Source organism: Schistocerca americana, chromosome 7 (assembly GCF_021461395.2).
Source record: "Schistocerca americana isolate TAMUIC-IGC-003095 chromosome 7, iqSchAmer2.1, whole genome shotgun sequence".
NCBI classification, from domain to species: Eukaryota; Metazoa; Arthropoda; class Insecta; order Orthoptera; family Acrididae; genus Schistocerca; species Schistocerca americana.
This window is the reverse complement of record NC_060125.1, coordinates 576,186,651-576,209,114: the sequence shown is the minus strand read 5'-3', so window position 1 is coordinate 576,209,114 and position 22,464 is coordinate 576,186,651.

Sequence of the window (22,464 nt, the reverse complement as noted above, 5' to 3'; positions counted from 1 at the left end):
ATAATGGAATGTAGTCGAATTAAGTCGGGTGATGCTGAGGGAATTAGATTAGGAAATGAGACACTTAAAAATAACTGATGGTGGTCGAAGTAGAGAGGATATAAAATGTAGACTGGCAATGGCAAGGAAAGCGTTTCTGAAGAAGAAAAATTTTTTAACATCGAGTGTGGATTTAAGTGTCAGGAAGTGGTTTCTGAAAGTATTTGTATGGAGTATAGCCATGTATGGAAGTGAAACGTGGACGATAAATAGTTTAGAGAATAGAAGCTTTTGAAATGTGGTGCTACAGAATAATGCTGATGATTAGATGGGTAGATCACATAACTAATGAGGGGGTATTGAATAGAATTGGGGAGAAGAGGAGCTTGTGGCACAACTTGACTAGAAGAAGGGATCGGTTGGTAGGACATGTTCTGAGACATCAAGGGATCACCAATTTAGTATTGGAGGGCAGCATGGAGGGTAAAATTCGTAGAGGGAGACCAAGAGATGAATACACTAAGCAGATTCAGAAGGATGTAGGCTGCAGTAGGTACTGGGAGATGAAGAAGCTTGCACAGGATAGAGTAGTATGGAGAGCTGCATCAAACCAGTCCCAGGACTGAATACCACAACAACAACAACAACATCAACAACAACAACAACAAGGGATTACGAGGAAATAGTACGAGAAGGGTGGGGGGGGGGGGGGGGGGGGAATGGGAGATTGAGACTAAGAGATGAATATAGTAAGCAGATTCAAAAGAATAGATATTCAGGTATGAAGAGGCTAAGCACGGGGAAGAGTAGCGTGGTGACCATCAACAGAACGGTGTTAGGACTGAAGACCATAATAATAATATCAATAACTTCTCGTGAATATTTTCTCCCATTGTTTCATAATTCATTGTTTGCACCTAACGTAATGGAATGGTGGTATATTTTCAGACTATAGCATTTACATTCATATAAATAATATCAAGAGATTACATATACTATTGAAATATTCATAACATGTATGTATCGAAGTAATCTACCTTAGAACAACTAAATGAATATTTATACCTCATTTGAAATGCACTTTGTCTTGCATATTTCCTGTGAATATTACTGCTTAAGGAATGAAATGTCTTAAAACTCTCCAAATGTCATAATGAAAATGAGAATTAAAGAATATTTCCCCGTTTTTAGTAGATATCTGTGGACGCCCATGGTAATGCTATAAATCTAATAATTCCGTACCCTTGATAATTCCAGACCCTAAGATATCTGTTTCAGGCTCCACCAAAAGCTTGTACTAAAACAAAGTGTTTAAGCAGAAGCAATATGAAAATTGTGAAGATTAACCCAAGTTAGACTTGACTGAGCCGTGCACAGCTCGCGGTCATGCCGTTTATTGCTTTTAATCTTGTTTCTTTATGGTTCTGTCGCCTCTTTCTTATTCAAATTTTTTGACGGCACTAAGTTCCTGATTTACTTGCCCATGAGTGGCAGCAGCAGCGCTTATTGATAAGTGCACTGTCGTACTATCTCCGGAGTGAGCGTTAATATTTCTGGATCGTTGTCTGTCGGGAGTTCAGTCTGGGACGGAGTGCCAGTGAGGCGCCGACAGCCAGGACTTGCCGACCGCTCGCCACACACATGAACTGTCCGAAAAAAGGAGGTTGGGGTGGGAACGACCGTCGGTTGGTCGTCCGGTTGGTCGTCTCATTGGGTGACATGTATTTGGTCTTTTGACCATATCTGGGCCTCATCAGTTGGTCATCTTGCCAGACATGGATCGGTTCCTTCCTCATGCAGAGATGTCGTCGTCAATGGGCAGGTGTTGCCTCTGCATGGGTGGGTCCGAGCCAGTTTGCCCAGGTCGCCGTGTCTCCGAGTTCCAAACGGACGTCGATTTGAGTCAGGTTGCAGCTGCAGTGAGCTATGGACAGCCAAGACTCTCCCGACCATTTCTGACACACATAACTTGAGTGGGAAGACCTTAGTTGTTCGTTCGGTCGGTCGTCTCATTGAAAGCTGTGTGTGTGTCTCTGCGTGTGTGTGTGTGTGTGTGTGTGTGTGTGTGTGTGTGTGTGTGTGTGTGTGACATGTTGTTCCACAGTGATTGGTTTTAGGATTGTACAAGTTCTTGGTTCAACTGTTTATGTGGAACAGTGTGTAGCTCCTGTGATTTCCAATGAGCAGATGAATGCTGTCAGCCTACTGGACTGGGCAGTTGGTCACTTGAGACGGAGCAGCTAGGAAGTCTCTGCGGCATGAGGTCAGGCCGGGGCCGCTGGTGGCATGCACATAAGGTCCCAGTTGTGTGGCACTAGCTGTGTGAGCTACGAAGTTCGTCGCCCACCAAACCGGCATACTGGAGTTGAGTAATCAGTGAACCTGTTATGAAAGCTCAACTGCTGTGTCATCTCTTCATTGACTGCTGGTTGTTGCTTCCTGGGCTGTTCCCACAAGCACCAAGATTTTGCAGCTGTCTTTCTGTATGATGTTTAACTTTTGAAATGATTTTAATTTACTAGTGAAGTACACCAGCAGTATCTCCTTCCTTGTGGCCCTTTACGTTAGGGTTACCTGGCATGGTCGTTGGTGTAGTTTTCCTGCAGTGTGTTTTCCTCGCCCTGTTGATGCTGTCCAGCACGGCGTGTAGTTCGACAGCTTGATGTTGTTCTCCCTTCTTTCTTTGAGTGGTAATTGTGCCATGACTGTGTTTAGAAGCCAATTATTAAGACATAGTCCTGCTGAGATCCTCGTCGTCATTGATACTTTGGTTGTCGTTCCGTTGGTGGGGTGGAAGGGAATTGATTAGGTTGTTGGTTGGTTCTTCAACCGTCCCTAGTTCGTGCTGCCTCCCAATTATTTAGTGCTACCCTTGGCTGCCTGTCTCACCTAAACTGTTGTTAGAGTTTCTTCCTCAGGCCGACCAATGGAACACTTCTGAGCACTACTATTGTTTGTGGTTGTGATTTTCTTTTGACCCAAGTACTGTGCCAGGCCTTCAGCCATGCATTAATTTGGTCTGTTCTATGTTCAGTATATGGCCTTCAGTCGAACTTTATCTGAAGTATTTAAATATTAGGCCTTCACCCATGTCTTATTTAAAATTCTTGTTTGCTCTGTATTTAGGCCTTCAGCTGCGTTTCCTTAAGCGTTTATGACTTTCAGCCATAATGTGTAAATTAATTTGTGTAAGGTTTCTCTTTAATTATCATGAATTCTTAAAATGGCCTTCAGCCATACTGTGTAAATGCTTATCGTAAGGTTGTCTTTAATTATTTTGAATAATTGTTTGGGCCTTTAGCTGTTAAGGCATTTCAAGTTTTCTTAAGATGGTTTTCTGTTGTATTGTGTAAATGCTTGACTCTAAAGGTTGCCCTTTATTATGTTGAAATATTATTGCGCCTTCAGCCGAGGAATTAATTCATTTTATCCTTAATATGGCTTTTAGCTTAAATTAGTAAATGCTTGCCTTTTAAATAATTTCATTTGTTGATCTGAAATATTATTCGGGCCTTTAGCCGAGAAGAGATTTTAATTTTACTTAAGTATGGCCGTCAGCCATTTGTCTAAATTCTTGTGTTTTATAAGGAATTGTTTAAACCTTATCACTGAGAAGTTACTTTGGCCCTCAGCCGTGAATTGATCCTTGTTGTTTTAAACAGAATACTGTGCATTGTGTTTTCGAGGAATAAAGTAGTGTTTCTTGTGTAACTAACAGTAACAGATCTTGGCCACTTTCCACAAAGTGACCCGCTCTGTCCTGCGATATCAGATTTCATGGACAGTGACCATCATAAATACCAACTAAAACTATAAATTACTATATCCAGGTGTAATTTATTATTATCTCTGCAACGCAAAAATGGCTCAAATGTCTCTGAACACTATGGGACTTATCATCTGCAGTCATCAGTCCCATAGAACTTCGAACTACTTCATCTTAACTAACATAAGGACATCACACACATCCAAGCCCGAGGCAGAATTCCAACCTGCGACGGTAGCGGTCGCGTCCGCAACGCATTTCACCTCCATCATATAGTCAATTTATGTCAATTGGCACATCCAGGGAGAGGCAGAATAATGTAAACAGTGGTAGTAACAGAATGGTTGTGTTTGATGGTCAGCAACGCACGTAAAGCACGTGTCTCGCGTCAGAGCAGCTTGTTTATGATTAGCAAACACTTCGTATTTGCATTCAGAGACCAAGGTCGACGGGCAGTGAAAGACCAAACAAAGTTACAAATTGGGCAGATTGTGGGGGCTTGATTCGCTGGAGCATAAGCAAGACAGCCAACTTATCAAATGTTTCAAGATCAACTGTTTCAACTGTCATGACAACCTACACAAATCATGAAAAGACATCATAGTGTAAACGTAATAGTGAGCGCAAATCAAAATTAAATGACAGATATCGTCGTACGCTAACACGAATTGTGTAACAGTAACACAAAACTGTGGCGGTTAAAGTAGCTGCAGAGATCAGTAGCCATCTTCGACACCCATTACCTATCGACTCCACAAAGCCAATATTCATGGACGACCTGCTATAAAGACACCAATAGTGACGACAACCAACGCAAAGTAGCGTAATACATAGTGTCAGGAGCACAAATACAGGACGACTGATCAGTGAAAACAAGTCACATTTTCCGACGAGTCAACGTTTTAGCTGTTTCCATCACTGGGCCGGGTTTACGTTTGCAGAACGCCAAAAGAAGCCTAGAATCCTGATTGCTTGATTCGATATGTTAAGCCTGGAAATGTTGGAACACGTGAGGCAATACTGACCCTTCGACTTATCTTAGAAAATATATCAAGGAAAGGCAAACTTACGTTTCTAGCATTTGTAGACTTAGAGAAAGCTTTTGACAACGTTGACTGGGGTACTCTATTTCAAATTCTGAAGATGGTAGGGATTGAATACAGGGAGCGAAAGGCTATTTACAATTTGTATAGTAACCAGATGGTAGTCATAAGAGTCCAGGGACATGAAAGGGAAGCAGTGGTTGGGAAGGGCGGAAGGCGGGTTTGTAGCCTCTCCCCATGTTATTCAGTCTGTATATTGAGCAAGCAATAAAAGAAACGAAAGAAAAATTCGGAGTAGGTATTAAAATCCATGGAGAAGAAATAAAAACTTTGAGGTTCGCCGATGACACTGTAATTCTGTCAGAGACAGCGAAGGACTTGGAAGAGCACTTGACAGTTGGATAGTGTCTTGAAAGGAGGATAAAAGATGAACATCAACAAAAGCAAAACGAATATAATAGAATGTGGCAGAATTAAGTCGGGTGATGCTGAGGGAATTAGATTAGGAAATGAGACACTTGAAGTAGTAAAGGAGATTTGCTATTTGGGGAGCAAAATAACATAATGGTCGAAGTAGAGAGGATATAAAATGTAGACTGGCAATGGCAAGGAAAGCGTTTCTGAAGAAGAGAAATTTGTTAACATCGAGTATTGATTTAAGTCAGGAAGTCGTTTCTGAAAGTATTTGTATGGAGGCGTAGCCATGTATGGAAGTGAAACATGAACGATAAATAGTTTAGACAAGAAGCGGATAGAAGCTTTCGGAATGTGGTGCGACAGAAGAATGCTGAAGATTAGATGGGTAGATCACATAACTAATGAGGAGGTACTGAACATAACTGGGGAGAAGAGGAGTTTGTGGCACAACTTGACTAGAAGAAGGGATCGGTTGATAGGACATGATCTGAGGGATCATGGGATCACCAATTTAGTACTGGAGGGCAGCGTGGAGGGTAAAAATCGTAGAAGGAGACCAAGAGATGAATACATTAAGCAGATTCAGAAGGATGTACGTTACAGTAGGTACTGGGAGATGAAGACGCTTCAACAGAATAGAGTAGTAAGGAGAGCTGCATCCAACCAATCTCAGGGCTGATGATCACAACAACAACAATAACAACAACAACAAGCATGGAGGTGGAAGTGTGATCGTGTGGGCAGCCATATCATGGTATTCGGCTGGTCCCATCACAATTGTCAAAGGCCGTGTTACAGCCAAAGATTATGTGAACACTTCAGGCGATCAGGTGCACCCCATGATTGAAATGTTGCTCCCCAAGAACAATGCAATATTTTAGGACGATAATGCCCCGTTCACGCAGCCAGGACAGTATAATCGTGATATGAGGAGCATGCAACTAATGTGCAGCGACTTCCCTGGCCTGCACAGACCCCGGACCTTAGCACTATCGAAACCTCTTGGATGATATTGGGGTGCAGACTCTGGAGCAGATTTCCGCCTCCCTTGTCACTAAAGGAGATAGAAGGGATTCTGATCGACGGGTGGCGTAGCATTCCACTGGAGACCTTAAAATCATTGTGTATCAGTATTCCCAGAAGAATCGCAGCTGTATTACTGTCAAATGTGGGTCTAATCCCTTATTACGAAACCACTCCGAAGTAAGTACAGGTGTTCACATTATTTTGCCTATCCGCTCTATGTAATGTATGTTTGACTTTTGGGAATCTATGGCACTGTCTGACAGGAGAAGACTAAAAATTAAAAGAAAATAATTTTAATAAAGGGCTATGTGGAGATTTTTTGTATCGTGCAGGTGAACAGCTGTGTAATTGTAAACATCTTTCAGTCGTCCAAGTGACTGTTTTAACTAAATCTTAGAAACTCGATAGCTCATCTTAACAATTTTTAAAATGTCTACATACTGTGATATAGAACATTTAGTTTTTTGTATTTCTACTCTATCTGTTACTCGAGGATACGCGGGCACGTCAGTTGTTTCTTTGTAATGATCGATGGTAAGTAAGTGAACTGTTGTACGTGCAATAACACCAGGTGCTTTCACGTGTCTGCTTGTTTCGGTAAGCGTAGCACGACGCATAGATGCACCCCACCCTCCTAAAGCTGCCCCAACGCAAAACAACATTCACGCATACAGCGTTGCTGCTGAGTGGAGCATGCAGACGGCCGTGGGTAGGTGCGCGCATCTGTGCATCATGCTACAGAAGTAGCTATACACTATACAACGTGTACATTATAGAAAAATTTAGTAATTTTCTATCATCGTTTATGCTCCTATACCTCACCCATTCAACTGTCGACTTTTCTTCTTTAACTTTCTAAGGTAGCCTTTGTTCTTCCTCAGAGTTCAAGTTATCACCGTACCAACTTTCGTCGTCATTGTCTCAGCGGATTAGTTGTGTACGTAACAGAATTACTTTCGTATATATTACATTATGGTATGGTAGTGTCGATGAAACACTTTGAGGATTGCATAAGTATTGTATTCATTACGTAATATAGTGTTGTGTAGAGCATGTTAACCAACAAAAATGTTTTAACAAATATGATAAATTTCGAATGTAAAATGACAAATAGAACTTGCAAAGTGGACAGATATTCCCTAATTGAGGTAGTATTCAAAATATCATCAAATACTCGTATCTTATTGTGCACACTTTCTAAAGCAGGCTGCGTTCTACCTTGATATTCACCATATCTCCATGCCAAATTTCATCAAACTCGGTTCAATGACTTAGTCGCGAAAAGGTAACTGACAATAACACATTCACATTTATAAAACGTTAAATTACGATATATTTTTCCTGTGATACGATTCTGAATAAATAAATCATTCATTATGCTACACTCAAGTCAACTGTGGAAACCCCATGAAAATTCGTATAGTAATTTTGGACGTCGATTGTTCAAACACACAAACAGTTAGACAGGACGGTTTTTGGTTCTGTCGTTAGTATTGATATTGTTAATGTTCTCGACTCAAGTGTGGCCGTCACTGGCGACGAATAAGATAACAACAAGCGGTAAAAATGTACAGAGGAACCAGTACAGCCTGCTATAACACGAGTGGTGGTGGTGCCGTGTCAGCAACGTAAGCACTCACTAATGCTGCTGACAGTGAATAATCACTTGCGCCATGCCCTTCATGAACGACTGTAAAGGAAGTGGCTGTAACCCTCAGCAGCGCTTACATCTGATGCCACTCACTGGGATACACAGAAACTGTAACGACAACCTTCTAGCGGACTTCCGCCTAAATTCTAGATTTGGGGCCATTAAGACAATGTAGGTGCGGTAGTCGTATTAGCAGTATTATTAACCTGTAAACCACTTATACTAGAATAATGTACATGTCATGGAATATCTGTTTAAGAGAAACAGAGAAATTAATGTGCGAATCTAGTCTGGACTTGGTAGCCAGAGACTTTGGTCATGTGGGTGACAGATGGGTATATATATATATATATATATATATATATATATATATATATATATATATATCTGTGTGTGTGTTGTCCAACTCTGATAACTCTGATGAAAACCTGTTTGGCAGAAAGCTTTGTTTGACAGTGTTTTGTTGTGATTATACACTCCTGGAAATTGAAATAAGAACACCGTGAATTCATTGTCCCAGGAACGGGAAACTTTATTGACACTTTCCTGGGGTCAGATACATCACATGATCACACTGACAGAACCACAGGCACATAGACACAGGCAACAGAGCATGCACAATGTCGGCACTAGTACAGTGTATATCCACCTTTCGCAGCAATGCAGGCTGCTATTCTCCCATGGAGACGATCGTAGAGATGCTGGATGTAGTCCTGTGGAACGGCTTGCCATGCCATTTCCACCTGGCGCCTCAGTTGGACCAGCGTTCGTGCTGGACGTGCAGACCGCGTGAGACGACGCTTCATCCAGTCCCAAACATGCTCAATGGGGGACAGATCCGGAGATCTTGCTGGCCAGGGTAGTTGACTTACACCTTCTAGAGCACGTTGGGTGGCACGGGATACATGCGGACGTGCATTGTCCTGTTGGAACAGCAAGTTCCCTTGCCGGTCTAGGAATGATAGAACGATGGGTTCGATGACGGTTTGGATGTACCGTGCACTATTTAGTGTCCCCTCGACGATCACCAGTGGTGTACGGCCAGTGTAGGAGATCGCTCCCCACACCATGATGCCGGGTGTTGGCCCTGTGTGCCTCGGTCGTATGCAGTCCTGATTGTGGCGCTCACCTGCACGGCGCAAACACGCATACGACCATCATTGGCACCAAGGCAGAAGCGACTCTCATCGCTGAAGACGACACGTCTCCATTCGTCCGTCCATTCACGCTTGTCGCGACACCACTGGAGGCGGGCTGCACGATGTTGGGGCGTGAGCGGAAGACGGCCTAACGGTGTGCGGGACCGTAGCCCAGCTTCATGGAGACGGTTGCGAATGGTCCTCGCCGATACCCCAGGAGCAACAGTGTCCCTAATTTGCTGGGAAGTGGCGGTGCGGTCCCCTACGGCACTGCGTAGGATCCTACGGTCTTGGCGTGCATCCGTGCGTCGCTGCGGTCCGGTCGCAGGTCGACGGGCACGTGCACCTTCCGCCGACCACTGGCGACAACATCGATGTACTGTGGAGACCTCACGCCCCACGTGTTGAGCAATTCGGCGGTACGTCCACCCGGCCTCCCGCATGCCCACTATACGCCCTCGCTCAAAGTCCGTTAACTGCACATACGGTTCACGTCCACGCTGTCGCGGCATGCTACCAGTGTTAAAGACTGCGATGGAGCTCCGTATGCCACGGCAAATTGGCTGACACTGACGGCGGCGGTGCACAAATGCTGCGCAGCTAGCGCCATTCGACGGCCAACACCGCGGTTCCTGGTGTGTCCGCTGTGCCGTGCGTGTGATCATTGCTTGTACAGCCCTCTCGCAGTGCCCGGAGCAAGTATGGTGGGTCTGACACACCGGTGTCAATGTGTTCTTTTTTCCATTTCCAGGAGTGTATGTGACGCAGCATGTTTGCTATAAGGTGAGTAGCAACTATCCTTTTCATAAAATTGTCATTAATTCGTGTATGAAGTTAATTACGTACTGATACGCGAAGTTTGACAAGGATGGGATAGGGAGTAGGCTCTAACCCTCTAGTAGGATAAATCCTGATATTGCCTGAAGTAATTTGAGGAAACCACGATGCCCTTCATAAAGATGCCCCAAAAATTTATTAAAATCTTTATCCTCCAGAACGAAAAGCCATTATATTGAAATCTCGTTCAGCTTACTCCTCGCTTACAATGCTATGTTGCTTATATATTCATGTGAAGGAGGTATTTTATAATGTAACGAGCTAGTGCTGATAGTCCACTCATTTTTAACGCTTATAGCTCCACGCGTTACCCACACTGTACATACACTATTTTACATCTACATCTAAGTGATTACTGTGCTATTCACAATAAAGTGCCTGGCAGAGGGTTCAATGAACCACTTTCAAGTTGTTTCTCTACGGTTCCACTCTCGAATGGCGCGCGGGAAAAACGAGCACTTAGATTTCTCTGTGCGAGCCCTGATTTCTCTTATTTTATCGCGATGAATTCTCTCTATGTAGGCGGGTTCTAACTGAATGTTTCGCTATCGGAGGAGAAAACTGGTGATTGAAATTTAATGAGAAGATCCCATCGCAACGAAAAACGCCTTTGTTTCAATGATTGCCACTTCAATACACGTATCACGCCTGTGATACTATCTCACCTATTTCGCTATAAAACAAAACGAGACGCCTTTCTTTGAACTTTTTCGATGTTATATGTCAGTCCCATCTGATGCGGATCCCACACCGTACAGCAATACTCCCGAATAGGGCGGACAAGTTTAGTATAAGCAGTCCCTTTAGTGGATATGTTGCACCTTCTAAGTGATCTGCCATGATTTGCTCTAGGGTCAATTGCCACTTTCCGCACTACACAGATGTTGTATGTAAATCATTTTGCAGTTAGTTTTGGTCATCTGATGACTTTACAAGACGGTAAATGACCGCAACATCTGCAAATAATCTAAGATTGTCTCCAAGGTCCTTACTATAGATCAGGAACAATAGAGGGCCTATAAAACTTCCTTGGGGAATGCCAGATATTACTTCTGTTTTACTCGATGACTTTCCGTCTATTACTACTAAGTGTGTCCTTTCTGACAGGAAATCACGAATCCAGTCGCACAACTAAGGCAATATTCCATAGGCACACAGTTTGGTTAGAAAGCCTTCTGGAAATCTAAAAATATGGAGTCAATTTGACATCCCCTGTCGATAGCACTCATACCTTCATGAGTATAAAGAGATAGTTGTGTATCGCAAAAACGATGTTTCCTGAATCCGTGCTGACTATGTGTCAATAAATCATTTTCTTCGATGTAATTCATAATATCGAATACAGTATATGTTCCAAAATCCTACAGAAAATCGACGTTGGTGATATGGGCCTGTTCAGTGTCCAAAAGCGGAGGCAAGTATAAACACTGTTGGTTTTTGAACTAGCCATACTACGGTATTTAAGGTTCGTTAATTTCTTGAAGGTTCTCACTGACTATTAGACCAGTCAGGACGCATTATTTAACATCAGTTTTGTCCGGTTGCATCCGTTGTTTGCCTCTGACACTTCCGCTATACGGCGGTACAGTAGTCTTCTCATATTGTGCATATCTGCTGAGTACACTTGGACTTCGGATTTTAATTCTTAAAGTTTTTGTCGACAAAGAATTTGTAGTTCTTTTGTTGTAATACTACAGTTTTTATTATTGTATTTAATTTGCTTGCTATCAAACTATCTAGTACAGTTTTATGATTGTTAACTATTCTGTTTCTTAGTAGTCAGTACAACTGGAGATGTTTTTCCGATAGATACTTAATAAATCTAACTCAGTGTGTTTGTTAAAATGAAGAGAATATTCCCAACACGAATGATTTTTAGTCCCTCTTTGGCCCTATCCTTCCCACTGCAAACAGCCCGACGAGGGTATTCATTGTTTTACGAAGTTGTACCACCAAACAGAGACAGGAGAAGTAATGAAAATGTTGGCTTGTTGTTAAATTCACTCTCTCATCTTCAGTTACATGGGACCTGGGAGTAGTGACTGCGTAAAACACTATGCGTGAGGCTCATCGTAACTACGACCTTTCAGGTCAAAGCGCCCTCGCGGGCTCACTGTTACTGTGCCGATTACGTTATTACAACAGTGTCACACTATCGTTTAATTCTATCATTTAGTTAAATTTGTTCAGAATTGTGCCTTCTTAAAAGCTTAATATAGCAGTGTGGGATCCTCTCATAAGCTTTTTTTTTATAAAAATGGTGCTTGTAATTAAACTTTCTGTACTTGAGACAGTAAAGACGGAAATTTATTTGCAGCACAGATACTCAATTTCTCAGGAGTGATGTTCAGACTATTCGTTCCGTGATCTCCGTCATTAGAAGGGTTAGTTTCATGATTTTCCATTAGGTGCTGGTACAGGTATTCCGACGTAGGGTTAAAATAAAAGCGTCAGTTGCATTACAGTTGGAGACAGTCAGCACGATTCTGGGCAAGGTTAGCAGGGATTTACCCACAAAAGTGTTTTAACAAAACAATAGCAATTGCGCCGCTGTTCTTCGGAAGTATCAATGAAGTAAAGCAATAAAGAGAAGTCTTCTTTGTGCAGTGGGGTTGATGAATATGATGGGAAGTTCGAATTAATGGTGAACTGATCCTGGGAGAGGGCGACGACGAATTGCGACACAAATTGTTGGAGTTTCTGTTGTCACGGCTGAGAATGCTGGACGTAATGTGTGATTTCAAGCAGTGTACGAGCTGTGTCACAATAGCTGGACGTTCCATGGTCCACCGTTCAGAAATTTCTGTGAACAGTTGTGACGTGGTATCCATACAGAGTTCGCATTACTCATCAAATTTCGGCTCGCGACACAAACATTCGAGTAGACTTGGCTCTTAAGTTTCATGCAATGGCTGAGCTGACGATACGTGACCTGGGAACATTTTATGGAGTGATGGAGCACAGTTCACGCTTGTTAGGCTAGTGATCATCCACAATTCTAGGAATTGGAGATCGTCACCGCCAACGATCGTTCATGATTTCCGCCGCATAGTGAAAGCGTCACTGCGTGGTGTGGTTTCAAGGTACAGTTCATAAAAGGCACATTTTTCTGTGACGAAGTTGGACCCCATGGACGAAGGACATGCAGTGCTAACGGCAGACAATACTGACATTAGTTTTGCCAACGTGTGAACCCTGCTCTACGGGACTGAGCTGTTTCGATGCACGACCGAGCTCCACCTCAGTCGGTTACTCCGTAACACATTTTGAGAAGACCTAATCACTGGCCGATTGTACCAAACTCCGTGGCCATCAAGGTCACTAGATTTGGACCTGTGTGATTTCTAGCTGTGGGCATACCTAAAGGACAGACGTTAACATTGGGACACTAATATACGTTGGAGGTGGAAAATGAGCGTATCGTGAAAGGTAGCCAACATCACACCTGTTATGTTCCGGGCAGCAGTAGTGCCATGTGTAATAGGGTTCCAGGATGTCGTTGATGCAAATAGTCATCTCACGGAGCAAAATTCGTCACGAGGAACATAAACATGGTACACAGTTTGTGTTTTATTCGTTACATCCTTTTCCCCATGTCCTTACTCACGTTTCCACAAGGTTTAATTGTCCTCGCACGACTCGTTTTTCATGCGGGCCCTCTGAAGTTATGAGAGTTTAATTATCCACACTGTGTGTCACTTCGTTGCTGCCGGTCGGTGTGGCCGAGCGGTTCTAGGCGCTTCAGTCTGGAACCGAGCTGCCGCTACGGTCGCAGGTTCGAATCCTGCCTTGGACATGGATGTGTGTGATGTCCCTAAGTTACTTAGGTTTAAGTAATTCTAAGTTCTAGGGGACTGATGACCTTAGATGTTAGGTCCCATAGTGCTAAGAACCACTTTTTCACTTCGTTGCTCCTCTCCATAAAAAACGAAATGCTCATGGATCTTCGGCGTACTGGCGCAAGTCTTTCAGTTTTACACCGCTTCGGCGAGTTGTACGTCGATGAAGATGAGATGAAATGACTAGGACAACACAAACACCAGATCCCCGAGCAAGAAAATCTCGGATTCGGCAAGGGACCCAGTGATGCAGAGGCACTTACGCAAATCACTAGACCACGAGCTGAAGATTCTTCTCGGTAATAACCCTAATCAAGAGTGATACGCTGCACAAAGTACCATCGAAATACTAACATGTTACCAATTTCTCATAGAAGTAAACAATTCACATCAGCAGCTTTCGAAGCGCTTGCCTGAAGAGTGACTCTAGTTTTATATTGTGTATATAGGATAATGCAATGCCTTTGCGAAAAACATCTAGTGGTGATATATCGCGTATTGGGGAAACTCTAGATTGACACAAATTGACGGTTCCCTGGGACGCCAGGCTACATCCTATTTAATTCACGAGCAATGGGACGATAAGATTCCAGGGAACTAGCAGGGTCTGCCAAGCACTCGTGCTGCATGCTACCTACCGCAGTAAATTGAGATGGCTATTTATAACAATAAAATCTTAAGGATGGATGTCTCTAAACATAGGAAGATATTTAGAACCTCGGCGTACCATCTTTCACCCAGAGCAGATGACTTTTCATACGTACGCCATTGCGTACCTACGCAGTGACGCCTCTCAAGGGCGCAACCAGTGATTATAGACATGGAACGTATTCGCAGTGGCGAATATTGACAACCATGAACTCTATAATCGAATGACGAGAGCGATAATTTGTGCCGGATCGGGCTCGAACCCGTATTTCCTGCTTTTCACGAGCAGTCGTTTTATCACTTGGCTATCAGAGCACAATTCATAACCTGACCCAAACCTCCACATGTCGTCAACCAGGAGTATACAAACTGCAATCGTACATCAATTAAGTATATTCCCATACAGGGGAGACATTTTAACCCAGATAGTCCTGAATTATTTGTTTTTCTAAATCGATTTATATCTTGTCTATATTCATACACAAGGTTGTAAGGAAGAAAGTAAAAACAATTTTTAATATTTATTTTTATTTAGCGTTTCCAAAAATGGGCGTCCTTCCAGAAGGACGTCAGGACAATAAGGGAACATGTTTTTAAAGTATATGACATTGCACAATTAACTTGTTGTGGTTTTTATACTTTCAAATAAACATAAATAAATTTGAATTATGGGCTAAAACAGCTAATAAATACAAAAAACAAAGAAAATAACCTATACACATATTGTATGCACTAGTATGATAAGATAGTAGTAGTTTTTTTGTGGCAACTTCTACATTTCAGCTGCTTCTTCTTTTTTGTTATCTCGTCCGTTGGTAATTCAGCAACATGATGTTTTCTTCCATCAAATCTAGAATGTAGTTTTGCCCTCTTACTAGGACGTCCTCTGTTGGTAGTGACTCTTTTGTTACTTTCAAGATTTGCAGGGACAATTCGACGACGAAATGTCAGATGATCTTTGGGTTCTTCGTTGTGCTTGTAAAGATCCCAGGCATTTTGCTCTGCAATGTCAATAAAATGTGCAATGATCGGGAAATACCACTTTTTCCCTCTTATGGTGCATCTATATAGGGATACATTTTGGTCAGCTCGATCTATGCCTCCCATATGAGTATTGTAGGAGTGTAATAAGTTACATTGAAGCACGCTAATCCGTTTCTTTCGTTCCCTGGAAAATCTTGCTACAGAGCGTAGTGGTTGCACTCTGTCAAAGTTGGTGGCTACAGTAACAACATTGTTGTTATTCCAACGTACAATGGAAATCCCGGATGCTGAGTCAGAACAAATTTCGTATGATACTCTATTTTCTTTTATCATTCTATCTACAGATGATAGAGTACAATTCTTAACTCTGTTTCCTCTTATTGTTCCTGTTGCTTCCACACCCCTCTCCTTTAGGTCATGTAGCGCAGTAGCATTGAGCTGACTTGCTGGTAATTTATCTGCACTTGGATTTTCTTCAGCATCCGAATCTTCATCTGTTACGTCATCAGCTGAATTTAGAGGAGGTGTAATGTTACATTCACACCAGTATTAGGTATTTCCTCATCTTTTGATCCTAGCATGTCCAAAAGTTCCATAAGTGTACATCGATAAGTGTACATCGTTTCCTGTGAATACAAAATGACAACTTATTACCCTGAGTCCTTCTGGAAGGACGGTTGAAAACATTATTGAATTACAACTGACGAAAACTTTCAATCATAATATGAACCCATAAATAATATAGGTTAATTCTTTAAGATATTATATGACAAGTTTCAGAATTATTGACACAGTGTGAAATGACAAGGTCAGTCCGTTCGTCCATGGTAAAATCGGCCCTATTTTCAAGAGACAGTTTCTCACTCACTATGAATGACAGTGTCAAATTGACTGTCGCAGCGAGCAACTGACTCGGCCTACTTCATATAACAATGTGTCACAGTCCATTGTAACAATGCGTTATTCGCAAAAATAAATAATTTCAACAGTGAGTTACGTCGTCCTTCCAGAAGGACGTCATGATTATCTGGGTTAACTGTGGCTCGGTTGCCCGTATTCAGCGGATAAACTCGATACTGCAGTACCATAGGTACTGTATCACTGTAATCATTAAAGAGCCTGACGGCGCACAATTTGACTCTATCACAAGGTGTTCCCTCCGTGAATTGCTAAATACGCCCCACATATTTATCTCAACACCCTGTATATTTAACTACCTATTTGTCCCACAGAATCTGCTCTCCCTGGCTAGGCATATAATAACAGAAAACCATTGACCCTGAGTTTATGAATTTTTGTGAAATTATGGGTTATAAAGTAAAGTTTGCGAATAACATTTGAACATTTGAAAAGCGGTACAGTGTTCTCTACCCTTGTTTTCTTTTACTGCTTACAACCAACAGCTATGAATGGTGTTTAGTTTCTGACATGAAGGGATGATTGTGTGTGTCACCGTGAGAAGGGGAGATTGACGTACACATGTAAAAGTCCAAACATAATTGAGAAACCCCTATCCTAATTTGCTTCTAAGAGCTTGGAACAATGACAGCATTCATCTTACACAGAGCGAACGGGTAATCAATTGTTTGTATTTTTATTGAATGTCTGTAGCGTCAGATATCTGTTACAACTTCAGAAGCTGATCGCTCTCTATCATTCCGAGGATATTCTTCGATCGTTTCATCGCTGGTGGCCATTTTGCGATGTCTCGTGTATCACTTTAAAAAGACGTATAATCATATTCTGGGCCAGCTGTTTTAATGATACGTTTGTAACACAAGTTCGCTAACGTACAAAGCAGGTGAACTCGATACGACTGTTAATCTGTTACAGGTAACCACGGGGAGTCATGTGAATCAACGATTTATCTCTCCCAACCTGAGGAGATTTCTTTCTTCCCTTATAAGCAGAGCTATGACGTCCACAAATATCGGTAAAGTTAAAAACGTCTCCGCAGCTCTACTACCATACCAGCGTCATCGGTGTTCTGTTGTTGTGTTATTTAACAATTATGTCTTGTTGCCTTCCTGGGGAAAGTAGTGAGACACTCACTATATATTGGAGTGTATAATTTGAGTAATTAGATTATAGCATCGTTACCATAATTTTCAAGTGTGTTGTTCTGGCATTATTTTAGCCCACCACCCCTCCTTTCCTCCCAAAAAAGAAAATAATTCATTAAAACATTGCGCGTATACAAACCGCTATAGTCTGTGTATCATTATATGTGCAATATATCTGAAAGGTGTGAGGGAACAGGGATGTAATGTGCATATATAAAGCTCCCCTCTCTGTAACGTTGAAAATGAAATGCGCTAAAACACACTGCTCGTGGTGCTGCAGTAGCGCAAATGTATTCCTCTAGGAATTCTGTTCAGCATCCAATAGGAGTTGCAGAAAATACACCAGCCAGCGCTGCACTGCTACGGTGCACAACTCGTTCTTATTAGAATCGCTTAAAAAAGAATTATGGAAGCGTACAAATGGAAACTGAATAAGGGCGAGGTGAGAGAGACGGGAACGACGAACGAAAAGAAAAACTGAGTTCACAAACAAAGGCTGTGGCAGTGAAATAACAAGCTGAGGAAGATAATGAGGCGAGTAAAACTGGACTCGCCAATCGATTGCGCTAATGGTGGCTTATTTTGTCTCCCATTGTGGCCGTGGTTTCCAGTTAATTTCTAATAACTTGGATGCCTTCAATACAACGTCACTAGAAGCTGCTACAATGTTGTCAACAGGCAGTCTTCATACATAATGTAGAAGTGATTTAGCTACTGTTACATCTTACGCAACGCCTTCAAAAACCACGTGTGAGATTTTCATACTCTCAAATTCGCTATGCGCAAACTATTGGTTCTAGAGGAAAACCGAAGAGGATCTTTTTACAAGAAATTTGATGTAGATTTTGTACTATGGTATGTCTTTGCTGGAGGCCACAGCTTTCGAGTTATTGATGAAAATCGCGTTTGAAGGTCACTTTTGTACGGTTTTCTTGAATAATGTCTTCTTTCTGTCAGACTAACAGTTTGCATGAAGCGAGCGAGAGAATATGAAAACCTTTCGCGTTGCCGGTTGCATAAGACCCATTGGTATGGTCAGATGAAGCATACTGTGTATTAAAGAAGAGGAGATAAACACATTTGAATCAGTTTTCCTAATTTTTCCTACTGTATCTTAAATATTAACACGCTATATTTCTACCATACAATCTAATGCTGCATTTAACCACGGTGGCCATATCGTGATCTACGGTGACACTGCAACAGAAGATTACAGTCACGTTTCCTATCAATTTTAGCATATTTCTCGGAAACCTTTGAAAAAATTTTAAAATTTAAAAAAAAAGTTCTATCACTGTATTTGTCTCTTCGAGAGCTTTTGAGTGCCATTGTAAAGTGTGCCCTGCTCCATCCCAAACTAGATACATTCCTCCTTTAATACCTCGGCTAATAAAATAACTGTGTAAAGAAAATTCGCACAAAACCTCGTTTCGATATATTTAATGAAAGAGGTGTTACTGCATTCGGAAAGCTTTACATCACACAACGAAAGAAGCCCACATAAGCTTTGCTCCGAAAATCAGGCAACTGGTGAGGCATTTGCAAGTGTTCAAAATGTCATCTTGTTATATCTATACGCGTATGCAGTGTTTGTATCATGGATTTACGCACTTTCTTAAATACTACCTTGTGGTTTACGAGTACAAGACACACTTACGAAGTATCTGCGCATTAGAAATGTCTGTTGCACAAATCCTGCAGTAGAATTATCTCAGATGTGACCATTCAGATGAGCAGAATGGCATTTTTGATCGCTGCATTTGTTGCCTGTCCTTGTTATGTGATTTCATGGCGGTGTGAGGCTGCCTGTATCCGTCCTGGAAACATTGTCATCACATTGGTAGTACAGACTGATTCCGCTGAAATGTACAATACTGTGAATTTGTACACGCATTTCACTGGCATCTTAAAAATTCCATTTCAATAACAAACTTGGCGTAAAGCTCTGAAGAGCAATATTTACGATAGATCTTACAGGTATTACTCCTGCGATAGTAAAGCAAAACAGCTTCTTAGTACGCCAACTACATTGCTCGTTCCAAAAATTATCGAATTTGGAGCTATGCGAGTTTTATAAGTATGCCTCCAATAATATCAAAGACAACAAATTATTTACGTTGAACATATTAGGTACAAGTATTCAGTACATCAAGGAATAAATACTACGTGATAATCTTATGAGAGCTGAATAAGTGTACAACGAAGAAAACTAAAAGCAAATTAACAGGAGAAAGATAATTTTCACTATCTGTTATAGACACTCGTACTTTACACAGATATAAAGCTTACACATTCGTCCTGAAATAAGATTCTCGCTAGCAAAATTTAGTTCTGTTTTTCAAACCCATCATTTAAGTGAAAAGTCAGTGTGACACTAGCAACGGAGACTGATCGGGATAATATAAAGCATAGGATGGCATTTCATGCACTAACTTTTTACAATGTGGTTTGAGCACACTTCGAACTATTTTCAGAAACGAAATTCTACTGTTTTCATTTGTTGGTATCAAATTTCTTATCTTTGTTCGTTCTTAGCGACCCGAGTTGTTAATCACACTGACTCATTCTCCACCACGTATAAACTAGTAGCGTAAGTCACGTGGGTGCTGCTTGTTACCATATTGTAGTGAAACTGACGCTTTGCTTCTTCTGTTACAAGTGATTTACGGGACGCAATTTTAGAACTCTGGCTGCTGAAGTTTGTTTGCTAATAAAGCCGTTCAACGTCAGAAATCACACATGTAGTAAGGTTTATCCCAAAAAACATCTGATCTGTCCAATATAATGAAGAAGAACACATCTGTAACTGAGCCGTGTGTTGGCTCTCAACATATATCGCGGTGAAAATATTGATCTCAGTCCTTCCGTTCCATCGTTAATTGATTCCTTCATATTTATCGTTATGCTGCGTACGATTCTCTTGAGATTCCCCTCTGGCGGCGTGTCTGGTCTTATCGATCTTCGAGTCGTTGCTTCCTGTTAGCCTTGTGTAAGGGAATGAGATCTTTGGGCGGATGGACGGTTGGTTGCCTAGCGGTAACGAGTCGGTCGGTCGGTTTTTAAAATCGGGAATTAGAGAATGACGTACGATGAGACCGCGGCGTGGCGTGGCGGTGGAGAGTTGGCTGTTGTTCCGAGAAGCCGCGTGGTCTATCCTGGCGGTGCGAGACGAGTGGGACGAGTTGAAGGTACAAGGCTGTAAGCTCTTGCTGTGAGCGCCCGGGGACCACGGCTTTGGTTCCGAGTCACTACTTGGTGGGAGCGGCAACGCACGTCTGTAAATTCTCCGTCTGATGGACTAGTAACTCGCCTAACCTGAAGAGTGGTATTTCGCCGTCGTGGGTGCAGAGAAGACGAGGGCTCCGGTGACAGAGCGCGTGGCTGCGTGACTGTGCCCAGTTGGGTACGCTGGCGACGGGTACACGGTCGGATGTGAGGAACCTTTGCATCGGAGTTCACCTGCTGTTTCTCTGATAAAATGCAAGGTAGGTTAGTTAAAGGTTTAGATGTTAATCGAAGAATTTTGGTTTGTGCAACCAGCGTCTTTCCTGCGTGCGTTTGGATTCCCTGTCTCTGTCGCCGTTGTATCTATAGACGGTGATCTTTTCCGCTTCTTATTAGTACTGCACGGTAGGAAGCGTATTTTTGAGCAGTGATTATTGTTTTAGATTACATTTTTTCTGGCTTGTGGCCTCCTGCATTCGGATTTCCTGTCCCTGTCGCCGGTGTTATTATAGACAGTGATCTTTTGGCTTCTTATTAGTACCGCCTGGGAGGAAGTGTAATTTTTGGGCAGGTATTATGGTTCCTGCTTTGATTCCTCCTCCTCCCCTGGCCTCGCGTGAGGTCGATGTGATTGCTGAATGTGAGGCGTTGTGGGTCTGTTAGTCCGCTTCTAACCTGAGCATCATTCGGGAGACAATTGTGGCCGCCCTTAAACCCGATCAGTTAATTATTTCTATCCCAGGACATTTTAGTGGCAGGACATGGTATTAAAGTTGTTAGTTATTGTAAAATATTGAATGGTTGTATTTTACTCTGATTGTTTATTGGCCAAGGCTAAGTTTGCCTTTCATTGATGGGTTTTTAAAATTACGTGGCTTTCAAATTGTTAGTTATTGTAAAAGGTGAATGAATGTATCTTTACTTTGATTGTTTTAATTTACTTGGCCTCCTCTGAAAGTGCTAGTTCTGCCTCCCTGTTAGCGAGCCCTTGTAACTTAATATCTTGTTGTGCCAAAGTTTAGAAGAAGTTGGCTCCCTACATGTTCGGTAGCGAAATTGTATGCAAATCGGTGGTTTTTGTTTCATTACTTGGAAAGTTTAAATTTTGTTATTAAATGCTTTATCAAAGTCGGTTTTAAGTAAAATGGCCAGGCCGTTAACTGTAAAGTAAATTGTTTTGAGAGGGCCCTCATGCCTACTAGCATTTTTGGATCTGATCCTGGTCAAGTGATAAAGAAATGACTTTTAATGGTTGAAGTAATGAATAAAGAAATTGTAAATTGCAACTCGACAGTAACCAACTAACTTTGGCCCCGTTTCCCAACTGGGGGTTTTCCTTGATTAATCGTAACACCCGTCGCAGTAACGATGAAATAGCCTACAGACTATCATTAAATGAGTTACTGAATGCCACATAAAACAACACAACTTTCCAAGGTCGTGGCGCGCTACAGAAACGAAACCTTATCAGTCAAACGCCTTTCGTACCTGTAATAACCTCCTCTCGCTACGTGGCTCACCTGGAATCATGGCACCAGCGACTGCCAGCTGAAATAAGGTGTTGCGATTTTCAAACGCGTTTCTACTAGGACGGACTTCGAACATTTCAGTCCTGTATCCCAGTAAGATGTACCGCAAATGTCGAAATGAAGTCAGTTTTTGTTTTGTTAAATGTAATGAAAAGGCAAAAGGTTCAGTTATTTAAAATGCCGTAAGACGGAAAGTAATTTTAATGACTGTTCAGGAGAACTTATACAACCTACAGCCACGCACTGTGCATGAACTCACTATATTCGGTAACTGAGCCGCAACCTTCAGAATAATTTCGCAAAGATGCTTCTAACATA